At 37.8% G+C, this 23,079-nt stretch overlaps 1 pseudogene; it reads right to left on the bottom strand.

The window, feature by feature from the left end:
- The window catches only part of LOC127671108 (vomeronasal type-2 receptor 116-like), a 33,456-nt pseudogene continuing 10,377 nt past the window's right edge, over positions 1–23,079 (bottom strand).

Here is a 23,079-nt window from a genome sequence, read left to right on the forward strand (position 1 = left end):
CTATGTTTTAAGTAAATATTTGCCCCTGTGGTGTCTTTCATCCCTGGTATGAGGAAGTGTGTTTAATTCTGGCCTAAACAAAACAATATAGCACTTAGGGAAAAAGATTACAATTAGAATGCTTGCACTTGAAGCCAGGATAGAGAACATTTCCATGGCTACCCTGACCTTCCCAGTGGTGCTGTGGTAGACAGGGAGGAATGTGACCCATACACTGCAGAACACAAGCATGCTGAAAGCCATGGAGTTGGATTCATTAAATGTGTCAGGAAGGTTCCTGGACAAGAAAGCCATGAGGTAACTACCCAAGGCCATGACTCCCAGGTAGGCCAGAGCAGAGTGGAAGGCAACAGCTGAGCCCTTGTTGCAAAGAATGATGATGTGTCCCTGTTCAGAGTGAGCATCCATGTCAATAAAGGGAGGGGATGTTCCCAGCCATATGCCAGAGAGAAGTACTTGTATCAGAGTGCAAGCTGGAATGACACACTTAGGGACCTGTGATATCTGCAACCATCTGATCTTTCTTCCTGGAGCTGTAACCTTGAAGGCCATAACTACAGTGATGGTTTTGGCCAACACAGTGGATAGAGTCACTGTGAACAGAAGTCCAAACACATTCTGTTGCAGGATACATGTGGCTGTGTTTGGAAGACCAAGGAAGAGCAATGGACAGAGGAAACAGAGGGTCAGAATGATGAGCAGGATGTTACTGAGAGATCTGTTATTGGCCTTCACTACTGGAGTGTCTCTGTGGTTTACAAAAACCCCAATAACAAGAGCTGTGAGACTAGAAAATCCAAGGGACACGAGTGTGAGTCCCTTCCCCAAGGGATCATCATAGGCCAGAAAGGTGACAGTTTTCTCCAGGCAGTGTGTCTTCTCTGCATTTGCATAATGAGTTTCTGGACAGTGCACACACTGATCCATACCTGGTGGAAATGAAGTTGATCATGAATGCATGGTCAAGTTTCCCTTGATCCTAATACATTTTATGCTTCAAACTCATTGGATTGTTATTACAACCATGTTCCCTTGTCAGTTTTGGTATGGAGATATGAGTATTCTAAAGTGAATAATCACACAAGGTAAGGTTTATACTCCTTTCGAAAAACCCCATGAAGAGTATCCTTTTCTGGAGAAAAGGGTATTTTTCACATTATACATTATAAATATATCACTGAGGAAGCCATGCAGGAACTGAAGGTAGAATAAGGAGGTAAGAACTGAAGGTGAGTCCACTGGGGTGTGGTGCTGCCTGCCCTGCCTCTACTATTTTCCCTGACCTGCTTTGTTATGTAGCTTATGATCACCTCCTCAGAGCTGCACCAACCCAGTGAGGCAGCGCAGCCCACAACAACCACTAAACATGAGGATGTATAAAACTTTTTGCTACACTCCAGCCCTTCAAAGGATTTTCAATTTTGGTTTTCTTTTATTACATAAATCTTGATTGTGTCAAATTGACAATGAAAACACCCATAAAATCTCATACCTAGAGCCGATTTATTTTAGTTGTATATTGAAGTATTCTTATTTTTTTGCTTTTTACCTCTCTTTTATTTATATTTTGTAATACAGTTGAAGCATATATTTTCAAACTAGAAAATACCAAATTACATGGCAATAACTAATTCAATTTTTATGCCAGTTCTCAAAAATATTTCTAAATTTCCAATAGAAGATGCGAAATCAATTTTGAAATAAACATTTTTCATTGAATTTCTTATGTAAAATGATTTTTTAGTCTGGGATATATGACACAAATTCATTTTTATTTATAAATTTTTTTCAGTTTGAAAATATTTTCTTCTCATGTGATGTTGGTTGGAAACTACTAAATATGTCTTCAAACCATTCCTTATCTTTCCCCAGCCCCTTTCATTTTTGATGGAAGGAAGTTCTCACAGGTATTATAGTGAATATATGGATGTTTGGGAAAAGTTAGTAGGCCTTTTCTCTTTTAACTACTACTGGGTTCTGTGATGGAATTAAGGGTAGAGTAGGGGATGTAAATTCCTTTTCAAATTGAGATAATTTCGTGGCTATTAGTTTACTGTTTTGGAAAACTTTTTGAAAGATTTTCAGGAAAACAACTACTTAATAGCTAAATTTATGTTTTCTTTGTTTCACCAGAATAGATTTTAAGAACTAAATCTTTGTGAATAAAACTCAGAGGAGAAAAATAAATGCTCCTAATATTATTTAATCACATATTTCTTGTCACAAATAACTTTCCGTATTTTTGTAAAGGCTTTATTTCAAAAACTATTTTAGTTTCACTTCTCCTTAAAAGATACAGAAAGACTACATTTACTTCTTTTTACACTCAGTTCTGTATTTGTGTATCTATCTTATGCTTTCTTGAACTCTCCTGTCAAATAGTTAACATTTTCTCAATGTGACTATTCATGCTAATGTAACAATTTTACATAAATCTGTTCTGCTACGTTGTTAGATTATATTTGTTGCTGTGTTATACTAGCTTTTAATATTATATCTTATAAACAATATTCATTAATTTATGGCAACTGATCTATAAGACAAAATTTATTTCGTATAAGGCATATGGTTTGTCTTGAAATATATGTTTATTATATTTCCCTGTATTCAAATTCCTTTGATCAGTAATTTCTTTAACTTTTGAGTGTTCAACATATATGTAGCTGTATTTTTAATCAATGCAATCTGATACTGTGATGTAGGTCTAAACCTTAATTCTATTCCATCCCTCCAAATGTACATATCTCTAAAGTGTCTGAACTTCAGTCTGTAATAAAAAAAAGCATTTTGGGGAGACAGTTGAAGTGGTCCTTCTACAACCACATTAAATTCATAAGTGAAATTTATATGTCTTCAATCTGCATACAGGAACTATAACCGAATTAACAGGCAATTAGGTAGTCTATATGTAGCAGAGAAATACCTTATATAAAATATTTTACAGTCAAATAATGGAAATTAATAGATGAGGAAATATAATTATCCAGAAATCTGCACCAGACTTCTATTCTCCCACTACATCTCAGCCCAGGTTCATCAAGCCTGTTGATCCAGAACCAAAACATTTAGATTTCTTTCCTTCTCTAATGGTCCCTGCCCAAAAAACTTTGTCAGGCATGGCTCTGAGGAGATCGTCCCTGCCAGATATAAAATTTTCTGCCAAGTCTCTTGCCATCTTTTTAAGACCTGCTATTCCAGAACCATATAGCCCCAAAATATACACCAGGGGACTATCACACCAAGATCACGGTGGTTAACCATCATCCCAATATATATCATAACAGGAACATGCAGTAACTAAAACATCTAGATGGCTGTAGGAGTTCTCTAGTGGAGTTTTTTGGGTCACTTAGGTAGACTATCATGTCATCTGCAAATAATGTTAGTTTAACTTCTTCCTTTCCAATTTGTATCCCTTTGACCTCCTTATGTTGTCGAATTATTTATTGTTTTATTATTTAAAATAAAAAAAACATCTAGATGCCTAAAGGCATGAAACGAACTCAAACACAAAATTCAATAATTTTATGACACCAACAGGGCAAACTTACTCTACAACAGCAAGCCCTGCAAATCTTAACACAACTGAACCACGGTGCCCTTAAATCCAGTCTTATGAAGATGATAGAGGCCATTAAAGAGGAAAGGAATAAAATGCTTAAAAAAGAAAAGGAAAACACAATCAGACAAATATAGGACTTTACAGCGGAAACAAATAAATCTCTTAAAGTAATAGCAGAAACTACAGTTAACCAGGGAAATAAGTAAAGCTGTTCAGGAAATGAAAGTGGAAATAGAAGCCAGAATGAAAATACAAACTGAGGGTAAACTGCAGATGGAAAACCTAAAGAAGCTTACAGAACAACAAATGCAAGGATCACCAATAAGATGAAAGGATGTAGGAGAGAATCTCAGGCCAATCCACAAGCATGGGAGATCTTTCCATCTTCTGAGGTCTTCTTCAATTTCTTTCTTCAGTGACTTGAAGTTCTTGTCATACAGATCTTTGACTTGTTTGGTTAGAGTCACATCAAGATACTTTATATTGTTGGTGATTACTGTGTAGGATGTTATTTTTGTAATTTCTTTCTCTTACTGAGAAACACCTAAAGAAATGTTCAAGATCCTTAGTCATCAGGGAAATGCAAATCAAAACAACCCTGAATTTCTGCCTCACCCCAGTCAGAATGGCTAATATCAAAAACTCAAGTGACAGCAGGTGCTGGCAAGGATGTGGAGAAAGAGGAACACCCCCAGCCACCACCACTGCTGGTGGAACTGCAAGCTGGTACAACCACTCTGAAGTCAGTTTGCTGTTTCCTCAGAAAATTGGACATAGTATTACCTGATGACCCAGCTTTACCACTGCTGGGCATATACCCAGATGATTCTCCAACATGTAATAAGGACACATGCTACACTATGTTCATAGCAGCCAGAAGCTGGGAGGAACCTACATGTTCCTCAACACTGGAATGGATACAGAAAATGTGGTACATTTACACAATAGAATACACTATTCAGCTATTAAAAACAATGAATTTATTAATTTTGAAATTCTTAGGGAAATGAATGGAAGCAGAAGATATCATCCCAAGTGAGATAACCCAATCACAAAAGAACACACATGGTATGTGCTCACTGATAAGTGGATATTAGCCTAGAAGCTCAGAATACCTAAGATACAATTCCCAGACCAAACAAAGCTCAAGAAGAAGGAACACCAAAGTATGAATACTTTGGTCCTTCTTAGAAGGGGGCACAAAGTGACCATGGGAGGATATAAAGAGACCAAGTGTGAGCAGAGCCTGAATGAAAGACCTTCCAGAGAGAGATGCCCCACAGAGAGATCAATCCCATATATAGTCACCAAACCCAATCACTATTGTGGATGCCAACAAGCACTTGCTGACAGTAGCCCGAAATAGCTGTCTCTTGAGAGGCTCTGCCAGTACCTGACAAATGCAGAGGTAGATGATCTCAGAAAACCACTGAACTGATCATAAGGTCTCCAATGGAGGACCTAGAGAAAGGACACAAGGAGCTGAAGGAACTTGTAGCCCCATAGGAGAAACAACAATATGAACCAACCAGAACACCCCAGAGCTCCCAGGGACTAAACCAACAACCAAAGAGTACACATGGAGGAACCCATGGTTCCTGTTTCGTATGTAGCAGAGGATGGCCTTGTTGGACATCAAAGGGAGGAGAGTCCCTTGGTCCTGAGAAGATTCGATGCCTCAGTATAGGAGAATGCCAGGACAAGGAAGCATGAGTGTGTAGGTTGGTGAGCAGGGGGAGGGGTGATGGAATAGGGCGTTTTCAGAGGGGAAATGAGGAAAGGGGATAACGTTTGAAATGTAAGTAAAGAAAACATCTAATCAAACATAAATAACTATATATAAATAAATAAAATCAGAAATGAAAAGGTAGGCAAAAACACAGACAAGAAAAAAAAAGTGTTAGCTTAATGCAAAGTTTATACTCCACAAAACTGGAAACGTTTAATGAACTGGTTGAATTTCTAAACAAATTCCACACTTACTAAAGTTAAGTCAAGATCAGGTATACAAATATCTATAAAACACTAAAAAAAAAAAAAAAGAGAGAAGCAGTCATGAAATGTCTCTTGATTAAAAATACCCTAGAAAATTGGAATACCCAAAACATAATCCACACATCAAATGATGTGCTAGAAGAATGTAGGAGTGGCCCCTAGTTCTGGAAAGACTCAGTGTAGCAGTATATGGCAAAACCAGAACAGGGAATTGGGAAGGGGTGGATGGGAGAACAGGGGAAGGGAATAGGGCTTATGGGACTTTTGGGTAGTGGGGGACCAGAAAAGGGGAAATCATTTGAAATGTAAATAAAAAATATATCAAATGAAAAATACCCAGGGCCAAGTGGTTTTATAACAGAATTCTCCCAGACTTTTAAAGGAGAGCTAAAACCAATGCTTCACGGATTATCCCACCAAATAGAAGCAGGAGCACTGCCAAACTCATTTTATGAGTCCACCGTCAAACTGATACACAAATTTCACAGACTCAACAAAGAAAGATAATTTTGGACCTATTTCACTTATGCATATTGATGCAGAAATACTAGAATATATCTATAAAAATCAAAACTCACAAACCAATTGCAAGAACACATCAAAAATGTCATACACCTTAACTCAGTAGGATTCATCCCTGAGATCCAAAGATGGTTCAATACATGAAAATCCTTCTGCCTGATTCACCATATAAAAAAACTGAAGAATAAAAAACATAATGATCATCTCATTAAATGCTGAAGGAAGCATTATGAAAATGTGATACCAATTCATTCAAAAAAAGGAACCTCCTAGCTTGACAGAGCACTGGAAATCCCAACAAGCAGCAGAAAGAGTCAGATGCAGATATTTGCACCTAACCAATAGACAGAAGCAGCTGACCCCTGTTGTTGAACTAGAGAAGGTTGAAAGAAGCTGAGGAGAAGAGCGATCCTGTAGGAGGACCAGCAGTCTCAATTAATCTGGACTTATGTGATGCTTCGATCACTGGACCACCAAACAGGCAGCATATACCAGCTCCCAGCACACATACAGTAGAGGACTGATGGGTCAGTGTTCCGAGATGATACACCTAACCATCAAGAGACTGGAGACCTCAGGGAGTTTAGAGGTCAGGCAGGGTGGGGGTCTGGACCTCCATGTGGAGACAGAGGGTGTGAAGGAAGTATGAGATGTTGAACAGTTGGTGAGTAGATGGGGGTGAATAAAATATGGAGTGTAAAAAATTAATTAAAAGAAAGAAAATGTGACATCAATTCATTTTTAAAGTATTTGAAAAATCAGGGATATATGTCAAATATTTAAATTTTACACAACCAACATACTGAAAGCCAGTAGCTAATATCAAATTAAATGGACAGAAACTTAGTTAATTCCACTAAGATCAGGGACAAGACAATGTTGCCCACTCTCACTAATCTATTCAATACAGAGGTTGAAGTAGTAGCTGGAACAGTCAGAGAACTAAAACAGATCAAGTGGCTACAAATTAGAAAGAAAGAAGTCAAAGTATTGCTTTTGACAGATAATATGATAATAAACATAAATAACTCCAAAAATTCTACCAGAGAACACCTACAACTGATGAATACTCGGGGAGTAGGGGCCCAGAAAAGGGGAAATCATTCAAAATGTAAATAAAAAATATATCGAATAAAATAAAAAAATAATAAAAAATGAAAAAAGAAATAATAATAAAAGAAATATTAAAAATCACAAAAAAGTGGCTGAATGCAAAATTAACATTAAAAAATGCCATACTCCTTCTTTACACAAATGATAAATGAGCTGAGAAAGAAATTAGGGAAACAGATTACTTTACAATATTTACAAATAATATAAATATCTTCATGTAATTCTAGCCATGCAACTGCAAACCTATAAGAAATTATCTTAATATCACTGAAGAAAACATTGAGAAAGCTATCAGAATATCGAAAGATCTCTTATGCCCTTGAAATCAAAATTAGCATAATGTAAATGATTACCAAACCAAAAGTAATCTACATATTCAATCCGATTCCCATCAAAATTACAATACAATTCTTTACAGACATTGAAATAGTAATCTTAACTTTATATGGAAAAACAAAATCCCAGCATCACTAAGGGAATCCTGAAATATAATAGAATTTTTGGAGGTTCTATTATAACCCCATCCTTGACCTTAAGTAATAGTAATAAAATCTGCATGATACTAGTCTAGGAACAAACAGATTGATCAATGGATTCAATCCTCAAAGCCACATGCGTACAGACACTTAAATTTCTGACAAAAACCCAAAATCATACAATGGGGAAAAAAGAAAGCATCTAAATAATAGTGGAGAGCTAATGGGATGTCTGATGTAGAGGAAAGAAAATAGATATATATCTATCACGCTGCACAAAACTTCAAGTGAAGTGGATCAAAGACGTTAGCATAAAGACTCCAGAGAACCAGGTAATGCTATTAAAAATGGAATACAGAGCTAATAAAAGACTTTCCAAATAAGGAATCTCAAGTGGCTTAAAAGCTCCTAATGAATTGTTCAACATTCTTAGTCATCAGGGAAATGTAAATCAAAATGACCCTCAGATTCCACCACACACCCTTTAGAATAACTAAAATCAAACTCTCAGGTGACAGCAAATGCTGGTAAGGATGTGGAGAAAGAGGCAAACTCTTCTATTGCTGGTGGGAATGGAAGCTGGTACAACCACTCTTGAAATCAGCCTGATAATCTCTCAGAAAATTGTAAATAGTACTACCTGAGGATCCAGTTACACCACTCCAGGGCATATATCCAAAAGATGCTCCAATATGATCATATCAGCCTTTTTTATAATAGCCAGAACTTGAAACAACCCAGATGTCCATCAATGAAAGAATGGATACAATACTTATCATACAAATACAAAATGGAGTGCTATTTAGATATTAGAAATGGCAACTTTGAGTTTTGCTTTCAAATGGATGGAAGTAGAAAATACCATCCTCACTGAAAATGTCGAGCAGCAAAAGAACATGAAACAGATGTACTACTCTCTCATAGTGATGTGGCTATTAGGCAAAAGGCTTGTAATACCCACCATACAGTGGACAAACTATGAAGATCAAGCTGAAAGAAGACCAAATTATGGATCCTTCAGTCCTACTTAGAAGATGGAAGAAAATAATAATGGGAGCTAGAGGGAGAAAATTGGTTGACAGAGCAGAAGATGAGAAGAAAAGAGTGTCAGGATACAATTCACAGACTAAATGAAGCTCAAGAAGAAAGAAGAACAAATTATGGATACTCTAGTCCTTCTTAGTAGGGGGAACTAAATATCCACAGGAGGAGATACAGAGACAAAGTGTAGATCAGAGACTGAGGGAGAGATTAACCAGAGACTGCCCCACCTAGGGATCCAACTCATATACAGTTACAAAACCTGTACACTATTGTAGATACCAACAAGTGCTTGCTGATAGGAGCCTGATATAGCTGTCACCTGGGAGGCTCTGCCAGTGATTGACAAATATAAAGGTGGATGCTCTCAGCCAACCATTGAACTGAGCTTAATGGACGAGCTAGAGAAGAAACCCAAGGAGCTGAAGGGATTTGCAGCGCCATAGGAAGAACAACAATATGAACCACCCAGCTCCCCCAGAGCTCCCAGGGACTGAATCATCAACCATAGAGTACACAGGGATGGACCCATGGCTCCAGATACATATGAAGCAGAGGATGGCCTTGTTGGACATCAAAGGGAGGAGAGGCCCTTGGTACTGAGAAAGCTAGATGCCCCAGTATAGGGGAACCCCAAGACAGGGAAGCGATAGTCCGTGGAATGGTGAGCAGGGGGAGGGGCGATGAGTTAGGGGATTTTCGGGAGGAAATCAGGAATGGGGACGACATTTGAAATGTAAATAAAGAATATAACTAATAAAAATAAAAGTGCTTGCTCAGAGGAGCCAGATACAGGTGTCTACTAACAGAGCCTGAGAAATACAGATGGGGATGCTCACAGCCAACCGCTGGACTGAGCACAAGAATCCCAATGGAGGAGTTAGACGAAAGCCTGCAGGAGCTGAAGGGGTTGCAACTCCATAGGAAGAACAGTATCAACCAACCAGAACACATGTAGAGAACCATGGGTACAGCTGCATATGCACCAGAAAATTACCTTATCTGGCATCAGTGGGAGGGGAGCCCTTTAGTCCTGTGGAGGGTGGATGACGCAGTGGTAGAGAATGCTAGGGCTCTGAAGTAGGAAGGTGTTGTGTGTGGGGGGGTGGCATCATCATAGAAGCAGGAGGGATAGGATTGGAGGGTTGCTGAAGGCAAAACAGGAAGAGAGATAATACTTGAAATGTAAACAAATAAAACAAACAATAAAAAAATTTAAAGAAAGAGCATAGACTTAAAGATCTAGTTGCGAATCTGAAGTAATGTAATTGCCACGTAGTTCTCTTGTTTAGTTTTTTTTCATTACTTAGTTTTGTCAGTGCGCCATAGGGAGGATGTAAAACCCTCTGAGAGACTTGTCCTTCACCTGTCTCATTGGAAATCTCATTGTCTGGGCAAGGACTGCAGTCAAAGCAACAGGTAGGCCTTCCCTCCAGGACAACTTTCCTGAATCCAGGGCTGCAGCTCTCACTGCAGACAGACCGAGGAATCTGAAAAATATTTAATACAAGATACAAAATGCTTAGCTCCTAATCAGTGCCCAAGTACATATTTTATAATGGAAGGTGTATTAATTAAAATTTATATTTAAAAACGTACAAACGTGCTATTGAATGAAAAGTGGAAATGAAGTTTGGCCAGTAACAGCGATCGCTTTCCTCCTGCAGAATGTGGACAGAATCTGCACAATTTCCTCACATCACTGCTGTCCTGATTCCCTGCCATGATGAACTTCACCCTCCAACTGTGATGTTCTGAAGACAATCCTACTTTCCTCGCATTGGTTTTGTTGCCATTTTTCCAAGATGAGACTTAAGAAGAAAGGGACATCCTCTCAGTTTGTTGTGTGTCTGCCAAAGGCTTAAAAGCAAAGGCCGCCAGAAAACTGACTGTGACTGCCTTTCTAGTTGTCTTAGTTGTGGTTTCTATTGTGATCAAACACCGTGCCAATAGTAAACTGAGGACAGACATGTTTCTCATAAATGGAAATAAGGATAGGAGTTAAAGCAGGAAACTGGAAAATTAATAGAAATGGAGAACATGCAGTATTTCTGTTTACTATCCTGCTAATCATGGGTTTCTCACCCATGATTCTTAAACAACTTAGGACCACCTGACACCACTCCATTTTATGTGTCATTGCGATTATTTTTTCACTAATTGTTTTATTAATTTCACATACAGGATGCTACCTCTCCTAGTCCACACCCTAACACTCCTCTCCCTGGCCTGCTGTGCTGAGAGGGTGTGGGCCCCCTGGATTTACTGCCACTCTGCCACATCATGTCTCTACAGGATTAGCTTCATACTCTCCCACTCTGGCCAAGGAAGGCAGCTAAGTTGTGGAGTGAGTCCCACAGATAGCTTAAGGACAGCCCCCACTTCAGCTTTTTGGAACAAACATGGAGTTTGAGCTGCACATCTACTACATATTTTGAGGGTGTTGAGACTATGTCTATCTCATGTATGACCTTTGATTGGTGGATTATTTTGTCAGAGCCCTCAAGGGTTGAGGTTACTAGACTCTTGGTCTTCCTGTGCAGTTCCTAAACTATCCTCAGTCCTTCCATAAGAGACCCTTAGCTCTGTCCAGTGTTAGGCTGTGGATCTCTTCATCTGTGTCTGTCTACTGTTGGGTGAAGCATCTTGGACGACACTTGTGCTAGGTCTTTTTCTGCAAGCATAACAAAATATCATTAACTGTTTCAGGGATTGAGTTTTGCCCCAGGATGGATCTCAAATTGGGCCAATTATTGGTTGGCCATTCTATCAATCTCTCTTCCATCCTTGCATTTCTTTTAAATAGGACAGATTTGGGGTCAAAATTTTTGTGTCTGTGTTGTTGTCCTTATCCCCCCAAGGCAGGACCAGCATGGCTATAGGAGTTGTTTGTCCTCTTCATGTACTATATCTCCACGGCTATTTTTCTCAGCTATGATCACCTGAATTTTCTACTGGTACCCTTACTAAAGCCATGTTTCTGACACTTCTTGTGATTCCCCCAAACCCTCCACTGCTGGCAGCTACAGATTGCCTTTCATTCTTCTAATTCTCCCAACACCTGATACTGAGACCACCATTCCCTACACCTTCCCTCTCACACCCAAGTCCTTCCTCCATCTACCAATTATGACTATTTAAAAACCACTTCTAAGTGAGATTCAAGTATTCTCGCTTCAGTATCTTGCTTTGTTTAGCTTCGATGGGCCTGTGGATTGAATCAGGGCTATCATGTACTTTATGACTAATGTCCTCTCAAGAGTGAGCAAATACAGTGCATGCCTTTTCGGTCTGGGTTACCTCATTGAGGAGGATATTTTCTAGTTCCATCCATTTTCCTTGAAAATTTATAATGGCCAAGTGTTTTAATAGCTGAATAGTAGACCACTATGTGAATGAACCACATTTTCTGAATCTGTTTTTCTATTGAGGCCTATCTGCGTTGTTTCCAGTTTCTGGCTATTATGGATAAGGATGCTATAAAGATAGTAGAGCAAGTGTCTTTCTGATATGGTAGAGCAGTTTTGGTTATATGCCCAGAAGCAGTATATATACACTTCTTCACTTAGTACTATTTCAAGTTTTCTGAGAAAATGCCAGATTGTTTTCCTGTGTGATTGTACAAGTTTGCAATCACACCAGAAAGAGAGGAGTGCTGCCCTTTATCTATATCCTTACTACCATATGTTATCTCTTGAGCATTTCTTTTTATCTTAGCCATTTTGATTGGTGTAAGATGATTTCTCAGGGTCATTTTCACTTGCATTTCCCTGATGACTATGGTTGTTGAACATTTCTTTAACTGCTTCTAAGACATTCAAGGCTCCTCTTTTGAGAATTCTCTATTTAGTTCTTTACCACATTTTAAAAATTTTGTTATTAGCTTTTCAAAATAAGGAATCTAATTTCTTGAATTACTCATTATTTAGAATATTAGACTTCTACTGAATGTAATGTTAATGAAGATCTTTTCACAGTCTATCAGCTGCCACTTTTGTCCTATTGATAATGTCCTTTGCCTTATGGAAGCATTTCAGGTTCAGTTATCAATGGTTTCATGATCCGTCCAGGAAATTGTCTTCTCTGCCAATGGGTTCAAAGCTATTTCACACTTTCTCTTCTATTAGACTCTGTGTATCTTGGTATTATGTTAAGGTTTGTTTTTTTATTTATTTATTTTATTTACATTGCAAATGATTTCCCCTTTTCTGGGTCCCCACTCCCCGCAAGTCCCATAAGCCCTCTTCTGTCCCCCTATTCTTCCATCTACCCCTTCCCACTTCCCTGTTCTGGAATTCTCCTATACTCTTGCACTGAGTCTTTCCAGAACCAGGGCCCACTCCTCCATTCTTTTTGGACATAATTTAATTTGTGGATTATGTCCGGAGTATTCAAAGTTTCTAGGCTAATATCCACTTATCTGTGAGTGCATACCATGATTGATCTTTTGAGACTGGGTTACCTCACTTAGTATGATGTTCTCCATCTCCATCCATTTGTCTAAGAATTTCATGAATTCGTTGTTTCTAATGGCTGAATAGTACTCCATTGTGTAAATATACCACATTTTTAGTATCCATTCCTCCGTTGAAGGGCATCTAGGCTCTTTCCAGCTTCTGGCTACTACAAATAGGGCTGCTATCAACATAGTCGAGCATGTGTCCTTATTGCATGCTAAAGAATCCTCTGGATATATGCCCAGTAGTGGTATAACAGGGTCCTCAGGAAGTGACATGCCCAGTTTTCTGAGGAACCGCCAGACTGATTTCTAAAGTGGTTGCACCATCTTGCAATCCCACCAGCAGTGGAGGAGTGTTCCTCTTTCTCCACATCCTCGCCAACACCTGCTGTCTCCTGAGTTTTTGACCTTAGCCATTCTGACTGGTGTGAGGTGAAGATTAACGGAACAACTGAAAACCGTGGAACAAGAAGAAACTAATTCACCCAGGAGGAGGAGCAGACAGGAAATCATCAAACTCAGGGCCGAAATCAATCAAGTAGAAACCACGAGAACCATACAAAGAATCAACAAGACCAAAAGCTGGTTCTTTGAAAAAATCAACAAGATAGATAAACCCTTAGCCAGACTAGCCAAAGGGCACAGAGAAAGTATCAAAATTAACAAAATTAGAAATGAAAACGGAGATATCACAACAGAAACAGAGGAAATTCAAAAAATCATCAGATCCTACTACAAAAACCTGTACTCAACACAACTGGAGAATCTGGAGGAAATGGACATTTTCTTAGACAGATACCAGTTACCAAAATTAAACCAGGATCAAATAGACCATCTAAACAGACCCATAACCCCTAAAGAAATAGAAGGGGTCATAGATAGGCTTCCAACCAATAAAAGCACATGACCAGATGGTTTCAGTGCAGAATTCTATCAGACCTTCAAAGAAGACTTAACACCAATACTCTTCAAACTCTTCCACCAAATAGAAACAGAAAGAACACTACCAAACTCCTTCTTCGAAGCCACTATTACGCTGATACCAAAACCACACAAAGACCCAACTAAGAAAGAGAATTTCAGGACAATCTCCCTTATGAACATCGATGCAAAAATACTAAATAAAATTCTTGCCCACTGAATCCAAGAACACATCAAAACGATCATCCACCATGATCAAGTAGGCTTCATCCCAGGGATGCAGGGATGGTTCAATATATGGAAATCCATAAATGCTATCCACTACATAAACAAACTCAAAGAAAAAAAAACACATGGCCATTTCATTAGATGCTGAAAAAGCATTTGACAAAATTCAGCATCCTTTCATGCTAAAAATCTTGGAAAAGACAGGAATACAAGGCCCACACCTAAACATAGTAAAAGCAATATACAGCAAACCGGTAGCCAACATCAAACTAAATGGAGAGAAACTTGAGGCAATCCCACTAAAATCAGGGACTAGACAAGGCTGCCCCCTCTCTCCATATCTTTTCAATATGTTAAGGTTTTTGATGCACTTGGTCTTGGGTGTCTTCAGAGTGATAAATATTGGTCTATTTGCCTTCTTCTATAAGCATATATTCAGTAGGAGAGATATCATTTGTTGAAGATGCTTTCTTTCTTTTTCCATTGTAAGGTTTGGCTTCTGTCAAAAATCAAGTGTCTGTAAATGTACTACAGGGAGCTGATTTCATTCCACTGATCAACTACTTTCATTTTATAGGAAACTATAAAGGTTTTATACCATTGCTCAGTATTACATTTTGAGGGCAAGGATGGTGATTTCTCCCAAAGTTCTTTTATTGTTCAGGTTCATTTAGCTATCCTTGGTTCTTGTTTTTTCCATATGAAGTTGAGAATTGCTCTTTGAAGGTCTGTAAATAATTGTGTGAGAATTTTCATAGGAATTACACTGTATCTGTAGATTCCTTTATTAAATTTGTAAAATTTAGGTAACACTCTAAATTTCCAATTTTCACTAGATTAATCAAATTCATCCATGAGGATGAAAGAGGTTTCCATCTTCTCACATCTTCTTCAATTTATTTCTTCAAGGACTTGAATTTGTTTTCATACACGTCTTTGATTTCCTTGGTTAGAGATACATCAAAATAGTTTACATTATTTGTGGTTATTATTGGTAAGGGTGTTTTTTACACTAATTTCTTTCTAATCCCATTTTTTAATAAATTAGGGAAATATCTCCCATATTAATGGTCCCTCATACTACCATGTTTTATGATAATACTCGACAGGTTTTCCTTGATGAAAGAAGATCAGAAATACTATCTATACTAAGATTCCTCTTCTCAGGGAAGTTCAATTTATGTTATTTTGAAAAAAAATTTACCTTGGACTCTAGAAGTTAATGTAAACAGCCTGATATCTCTTATGTTACAATGACATCAGAAAGTACTAACTGATAACCTTTCTTTAAAGGTCAAAAGAATTAGATAATTTAAAAATATTTAAAACACTTCCACAAGAATGAGCGATCAGTAAAACTCTTAATAATAATAGTTATGAGTGTATTGATGGGGTAATTATTAACAACCAAGATTTACTACATCAAGAAGCATATAAGATTTACTTAGAATCACACCTCTGTAAATCCTATGGGCCAGTTAATCATGTATTCAGATATCATCAGCTGTTCCCCCTTGGAAGCACTAGGAACAAATGTACCCACTTTCACCAATAGTGAAAGACCTGATGGAAAGTTCCAAACATTGTGAATATCATACTCTGGATCAGCCATCCTTTTCCAGTCCAGAACCACAGGGTCACCAACAGAGTTTTTGAATTGAATATTCTTCAGAAAAGGGTGAAGCTAAAAGATATGAGAAATCGTATGATGAAGTTGAAGTTATGGATTTATAATTTAATTATGAATAAGGAGTTATTTCCTGACAATAAGGTATGATGTTAACACTGTTTTAATTAATTATCTATGGGATTGAACACAACAAAAGAAACCTTAGGAGAAAATAAATATAATTTATTTCTTAAATGTCAGTTTGCATAGAAAATGCCAGGCCAAGAAGAACCAAATGATCAAAGATAATACAGCAAACAAGTCACAACTTTTTATCCCTTTTCAAAAGATTGAAACTACTTCACTTCTATCACTATTATCTAATAGAATACAATATAATTCCAAGAATCTTTAAAATGCTACATAAGAGCCTATTACTTTGCCATGGTTTAAAGAAACGATCTTATTACTCTTCCAAGTACTACGAAATGTTCAAGGACTATGGAGTGAACAGATCTCAACTTCTTTGAAAAACTAGGTATATCCTTATATTTCCGGACATTTTCACAGCCTCAATGTTTAAGATGAAGTTATTTGAGTTTGGTGGATAGTAGGAGTGGGCTGATTTAGAGCACATACTTATGCTAATGGCATACAGGAATTTTGTATATATTTTGTGGAAAATGAACTTGAAAACCTGGATTTTTTTTCTTCTTTCTTTTTTCTTTTTGTTCTGGTTTATTTGCAAGAATGAGAAAATGCATTTCAAACAATCAAATGTTTTATAAACTTAGCAACATAGAATACAATGGCAGTTTTCAAACTAGAAAGCATAGCTTAACATGAATTGGTAGCCATGATTTACATGTATGTTGACTTCTATGTAACCCAGAGATACACAGTTGTCCTGTATGCTTCACTGACTTAAAGAGTGCTTATAGTTCCTATGAATAAAAAGTCACTTAACATTTCCCTAGATCCAATGACCTAACGCCCAAAAGTCGCCTGACACATGCCTCTCAAGACAGCTTAACAGGGTAACCCCAGGAGACCCAGCAGCTTGGCACTTGGATTTGGATTGCAGATGCAGTCACATTGACAACTATGACTACCCATCACAACTAACTGTATGTCATGCTGTGAAAGACCAAATTATTCTTATTTATCTAAAGTGGGGTATCCTCTAAACAACATTTTCATTGCCTTTACCCTATAATCACATTTTCTTGGCAATTCCCATTCTACTTTCTAAATCTACTCTAGAATTTGGATCTACATTTCCTTTTTTATAGGTTTTGTATGCTTTTCAATGTAATTATTCAGTTCCATCCTGATTGCAGTTCCTCTTTTTAGACTAATCCATCTCACCACCCAACCCCCATCAACTTCTCTGAGATGGTGGAGCATCCCCTGGGTATTCCCAACTCTAAGACATGAAGATTCCTCAGGGATCGGCACATTAATGAAAGTCTTGGTTTTTCTACTGAGAAATTATCAAGACAAATATCTCTGCTATTTTTTTTTTTTGTTTGCTTGGGGGTTTTGGTTCTTTTTCAAGACAGGGTTTCTCTGTGTAGTCCTAGCTGTCCTGGAACTCACTCTGTAGACCAAGCTGGTCTCGGACTCAGAAATCTGCCTACTTCTGCCTCCCAAGTGCTGGGATTACAGGCATGTGCCACCATGCCCAGGTATCTCTGCTATTTCTACAAAAAAGAAGAATTAGTCTGTTGAACAGAATCTTCTACAGGCCACTTATCATATACATAGACATTGAACTATATTGTTATCTAAGCACTGAAATATGCACTATGTCTTATAGGTTATTGAATGGAAAAATAATATAGTATTACTAGTTTGAGAGCTTTTCAGGCATCTATTGGTGAATTTAAAATACAAAGAAAGGCACATTACCTGCCAGGGGGATAACAGAGTCCTATCAATATTTGCCTGTGGTTGAACTTGTATTTGATTGAGATTCTTCTCATGGAGACTGTGGGCCACTGCATACACAGCATTGTACACATTGTAACTCTCTTCAGTCATGACCATTTCAAAAAGACTCCCTGGCAACAATCCCAAAGAGGCATTGGGCAGACACTTTTCAATGATTTTACGTGCAGAATGCAATCTTGAGCAATTGAAAAAAATCATCCACAAGATAAGAAGAAAAGTATCTTCTGGGTACTTAACAGGATTGGCTTCCTGCATAAATTTTATGAAACCAACAATCTCCCCATGATGGGGTGAAAAAGTGAGCCCCATGGGATAAATGTGACAGTGTATATGGATGAATACTTGGGCTAATCCATTTTTTATTCATAACCCAGATTTTATTCATTGTGTACTTTCTATGGATATTTACTATTATAGTTAATAGGAAATTATTGTGTTCATAAATTACAATCACATCTGCAGATGACTCTAGAGTACGCATCTGATCATGTCTTAGCAAATAATATATTGATTCTCCCACATATGATACTGTTTCCACAAAAGCTATGCAGGCTTTGTTCTTTTCCATCTCCATTCTAAAATCTGATGCAAACTGAGAACCTTTGTGGTCATCTGTGATGAGCAGTCCCACCCAGGTCCAGCTGAAATGAAGCATCAAAGAGGCAATACCACAGAACAGAGCTGTGTCTTTGGGGGCTACCTGGTACACAGATGTAAACTGATTTGTGTCAATCTCTGCATGATCAAAAGGCCCAACAGTAAGCTGAAAGGAAATCAGTATTTTAAAAATGAGAACAATAAATGCCATTTAAATAGTCTTAGTCTTAAAAACCCGATTTAAGTTATAAAGTTGATACTCTGCTCAATAGTTCTTAATGTCACATCTCATCTCCTGAGTGTTTCCAGAAAAATTATTGAAAACTATTAAAGTTTTAAATTGCCTTGTGTACTGTTCACCCTCCTTACTCTACATCAAAGTAAAAAAAAAAAAATAACAGAGTGTGAACGTACTTGTCTTTCTATTTGCTCTTTAATGCCAATTAATCAAAATCTCTCCTTTTCATTTTGCAAACAGCTAATTCTGAGAAAAGAAAGCTGGCTTCCCACCACTCACATCATGTGCACTCACCTGAGGAAATTTGTAAAGACCCAACAATGTCCCAATGATTTCAGATGATTTCCATGATATTCCAGTAAGTGTAGCAGCCGATTTCCACTTTTTTCTACAATTGTAATTAGGGATAAATATGCTCAAACCTGTGAGCCAATAGAATACACTCTTCAGAATGTTCCTTTCAGTATCTGGGAGATCATATATCTCAAGTCCCAGAGACGTGTTTGGTAAAACATGAGGGTTCAAGTTGATTTCATTGATGGCAAATAACATGGCCAAAACAAGTTGGTAGTTTCGTATATCCATCCTGCATAGAAGTATCACAGCATTCATATTAGGAACTCATAACTATTATACCTATAACTTTAGAGCAATGGCTTTTATATTCTGAAAGCTTGTGTTTGCTTAGAACACACAGTCCTTCAACAAATTCTTCATTTCAAATGATATGCTGAAGAGCAAAACTTATTAATTATATATCTAAGAGAGTTTGCTTTCCCTGACTTCCAGATGTGGAAATATAACATAATTCTGTCGTAGTATGAAATATATTTCTTTACTAATTATCCACTCTTCTTATCTTCCAGTATGCCAAACTATGAAAAATAGTTTATTTTTCATGAAGCCACCAGATTCATGTGATATACTATTATGAAAGAGCTCACTTTGTGAATTCAGTCTATCTGTGGCAAGATTTGGCTTTTGAAAAACCTGTTCATTTTTGGTTTACCCTGGAAAATAGATGGATGCAACCTTCTCTGTGTGGGCCAGAGATTAAATAACTTTTGCAAGATGGAATGGCTAGAAAGGGAATCATATTGTGTAAACCCTCAGAGCCACTAGGTACCTCATTTGCATGGAAAACTATGTTTTGTGGTGTGTGATCACAAGTCTTATGTCCTTATGTGGAAAATACGGCAAATGTCCAATTCAGGAATGTAGTAGGGAGTTAGGAGATGCCTACAATCTCTGGTGGGTGCCTGGGTACCAGAGTGCCAGCGTCTCAGACATACTCAAGCTTACTAGGTTTCTGGCTTTTTCTTCAATCCCAGACTCATCTCCTTAAGAAAACTAGGAGCTGGGTGGCAGTGGCACACGCCTGTAATCCCAGCACTCTGGGAGGCAGAGGCAGGCAGATTTCTGAGTTCGTGGCCAGCCTGGTCTACAGGGTGAGTTCCAGGACAGCCAAGGAACTCTGTCTCAGGGAACAGAGAAACCCAGTCTCAAAAAAAAACCAAATCCAAAAAAAGAAAGAAAGAAAGAAAGAAAGAAAGAAAGAAAGAAAGAAAGAAAGAAAGAAAGAAAGAAAGAAAAAAAGAAAAATGGAAAGAAAGAAAGAAAGAAAGAAAGAAAGAAAGAAAGAAAGAAAGAAAGAAAGAAAGAAAACTAGGAAAAGTATCAAGATTGGTGGCAAGTTTCTATGTTGGCGCACATTGTGTGATGTTTTGTCACTATTATTGGATTGCTGAATTCTAATCTTTCAGGGAGTAAAGCACTGGCTTAGTTGTCAGTTCTGGGTTTTGCTATTTCTACAGACCATCACTGGCCTGACATTTTGTGAACATACATCCTTCCTCACTTGCCTTTAGGACGTAAGATATATCTGACTACCAATAGCTGGGAAGAAAGTGAATAGCAAAACTTCCAGGAGATATAGGGATACTTCAAAGCAGAAATCAAAGGTGGGAGTCTTGCTAGCAGGACACTGTGGTTTCTGGATGGACCTGAAGATGAGCAGAAAAGTAAAGTGGACCACATCCAGGACATAGTGGCAGGTATTACAGTGGAGAGTTTCAAAGTTTTCTGGTAATTTGCCCACCTAAAACTCTTATGCCTTAAAATATTGAAAAGCATCTGTCACTATCTATACCACTGGTGGATGCATGAGTCTACTACATACAACCTTATTAAACATGCAGAAGCAGGCCTATCTGTAAATTACAAATGAGTCTGTCTATATCTTGCTTCCAGACAACCCTGGATATACATTAACCCTATCTCAAAGAAAATGAAAAAGTAGAAAAATTCCACTGTGACGTCACAAATATTGTTAAAAGTACCTAAGTTATCGCTTCTTGACCTTTTGGCTAATTTAGATGCTCTCCACTAAATAATTCTAAAATACAGGAGAAAGAAAGGAGTCAACATAGTAGGACTTCACTGCTAAAGAGGACAGTCAGGTCTGAAGGTCAGAATAACATATGAACGCCTAGCCTCAAGTGATTCGGTGATTTCTGCTTTTCCTCACTGATGAGCACTCATAGAAGCCCACATAAGCTCTGAAGCTGCAACATTGACAGGATATATTCCCTGCAAACAAACAACATCTAGTTTCACTTCTGGTTTCTATCCCAGAGCTGAACCTGTGCACCAGCTCTCTATACCAAAATACTGCCAATAGAGAGTTAGTCTCCAAGTAGTGATGACAAACCTATGAGCAGTTATAAGACTACCAATCTGCTCTGAGGGACCTGACCAGAGTCCTCAGATCGCAGGAATCAAGGAGAAGTGTGAGATAGAATCGCTTGGGTTTCAGTCTCTGCCCAGAGTTAACCATGGGCCACAGAGAGAATTCCTCCCAGAGAGAACTGATATCAAAGGAGTGCTGACACGCAGACTTGCAGAAGGGACAAGCCACAATCAGGGACAAGAATACCAACTAACACCAGAGATAACTAGATGGCAAGAGCCAAGGGGAAGGACATAAACAACAGAAACCAAGGCTACTTGTCATCAGCATAACCCACATCTCCCACCACAGCAAGCCCTGGATACACCAACAAACCAGAAATCAAGGCTCTCATTTAAAATCAAATCTCATGATAATGATAGAGGACTGTAAGTACATAAATAACTCCCTTAAAGAAATACAGGAAAATGCAGGAAAACAGGTAGAAAGTGTTAAAGAGGAAACACAAAAATACCTTAAAGAATTATAGGAAAACACAACCAAATAAGTTAAGGAACTGAACAAAACCATCCATGATTAAAAATGGAAATAGAAACAACAAAGGAAACAAAAGGAGACAACACTGAAGATAGAAAAACTAGGAGAGAGATCAGGACTCATAGATGCAAGCACCTCCAACAGAATACAAAAGATAGAAGAGAGAATCTAAGGTGCAGAAGACACCATAGAAAATATTGACACAACAATCAAAGAAACCACAAAATGAAAAAAGTTCCTAACTCAAAACATCCTGGGAATCCAAGACACAATGAAAAGACAAAACCTAAGGATAATAGGTATAGAATAGAACAAAGATTCCCGACAGAGAGGGCAAGTAAATATCTTCAATAAAATTATAGAAGAAAACTTCCATAACCTAAAGAAAGAGATGCCCATGAATATATAAGAAGCCTACAGAACTCCAAACAGACTGAACCAGAACAGAAATTCCTCCCATTACATAATAGTCAAAACACAAAATGCACAAAACAAATAAAGAATATTAAAAGCGGTAAGTTTAAAAGGTCAGGTAACATATAAAGGCAGACCTATCAGGATTACACCAGACTTCTAAACAGAAACTATGAGAGCTAGAAGATCCTCAGCAGATATCATACAAACACTAAGAGAAGACAAATGCCAGCCCAGGCTACTATCTTTCTACAAATTCAACCCTGCAAAGGGTAACAAATGGAAAATTCCAACAGGAGGAGGGAAACTACACCCTAGAAACAGAAGAAAGTAATCTTCTTTCAAGGAACCCCAAAGAAGATACCCAAAAGAAAAGAACATAATTTCATCTCTAACAACAAAAATAACAGGAAACAACAATCACTATTTCCTAACATCTCTGAATATCAATAGACTCAATTCCCCAATAAAAAAGATATAGACTAACAGACTGGATATGTGAACAGGGTACAGCATTTTGCTGCATACAGGAAGCATAGCTCACAGACAAAAACAGAAACTACCTCAGGGTAAAGGGCTGGAAAACAATTTTCAAAGCAAATGATCTCAGGAAGGAAGCTGGAGTAGCGATTTCAATATTGAATAAAATCTACTTACAACCAAAAGTTTTCAAAAAAGATAAGGAAGGACAGTTCATACTCAACATATGAAAAATATTCCAAGGA

This window comes from Apodemus sylvaticus, chromosome 20, assembly GCF_947179515.1.
Source record: "Apodemus sylvaticus chromosome 20, mApoSyl1.1, whole genome shotgun sequence".
Lineage (NCBI taxonomy): Eukaryota > Metazoa > Chordata > Mammalia > Rodentia > Muridae > Apodemus > Apodemus sylvaticus.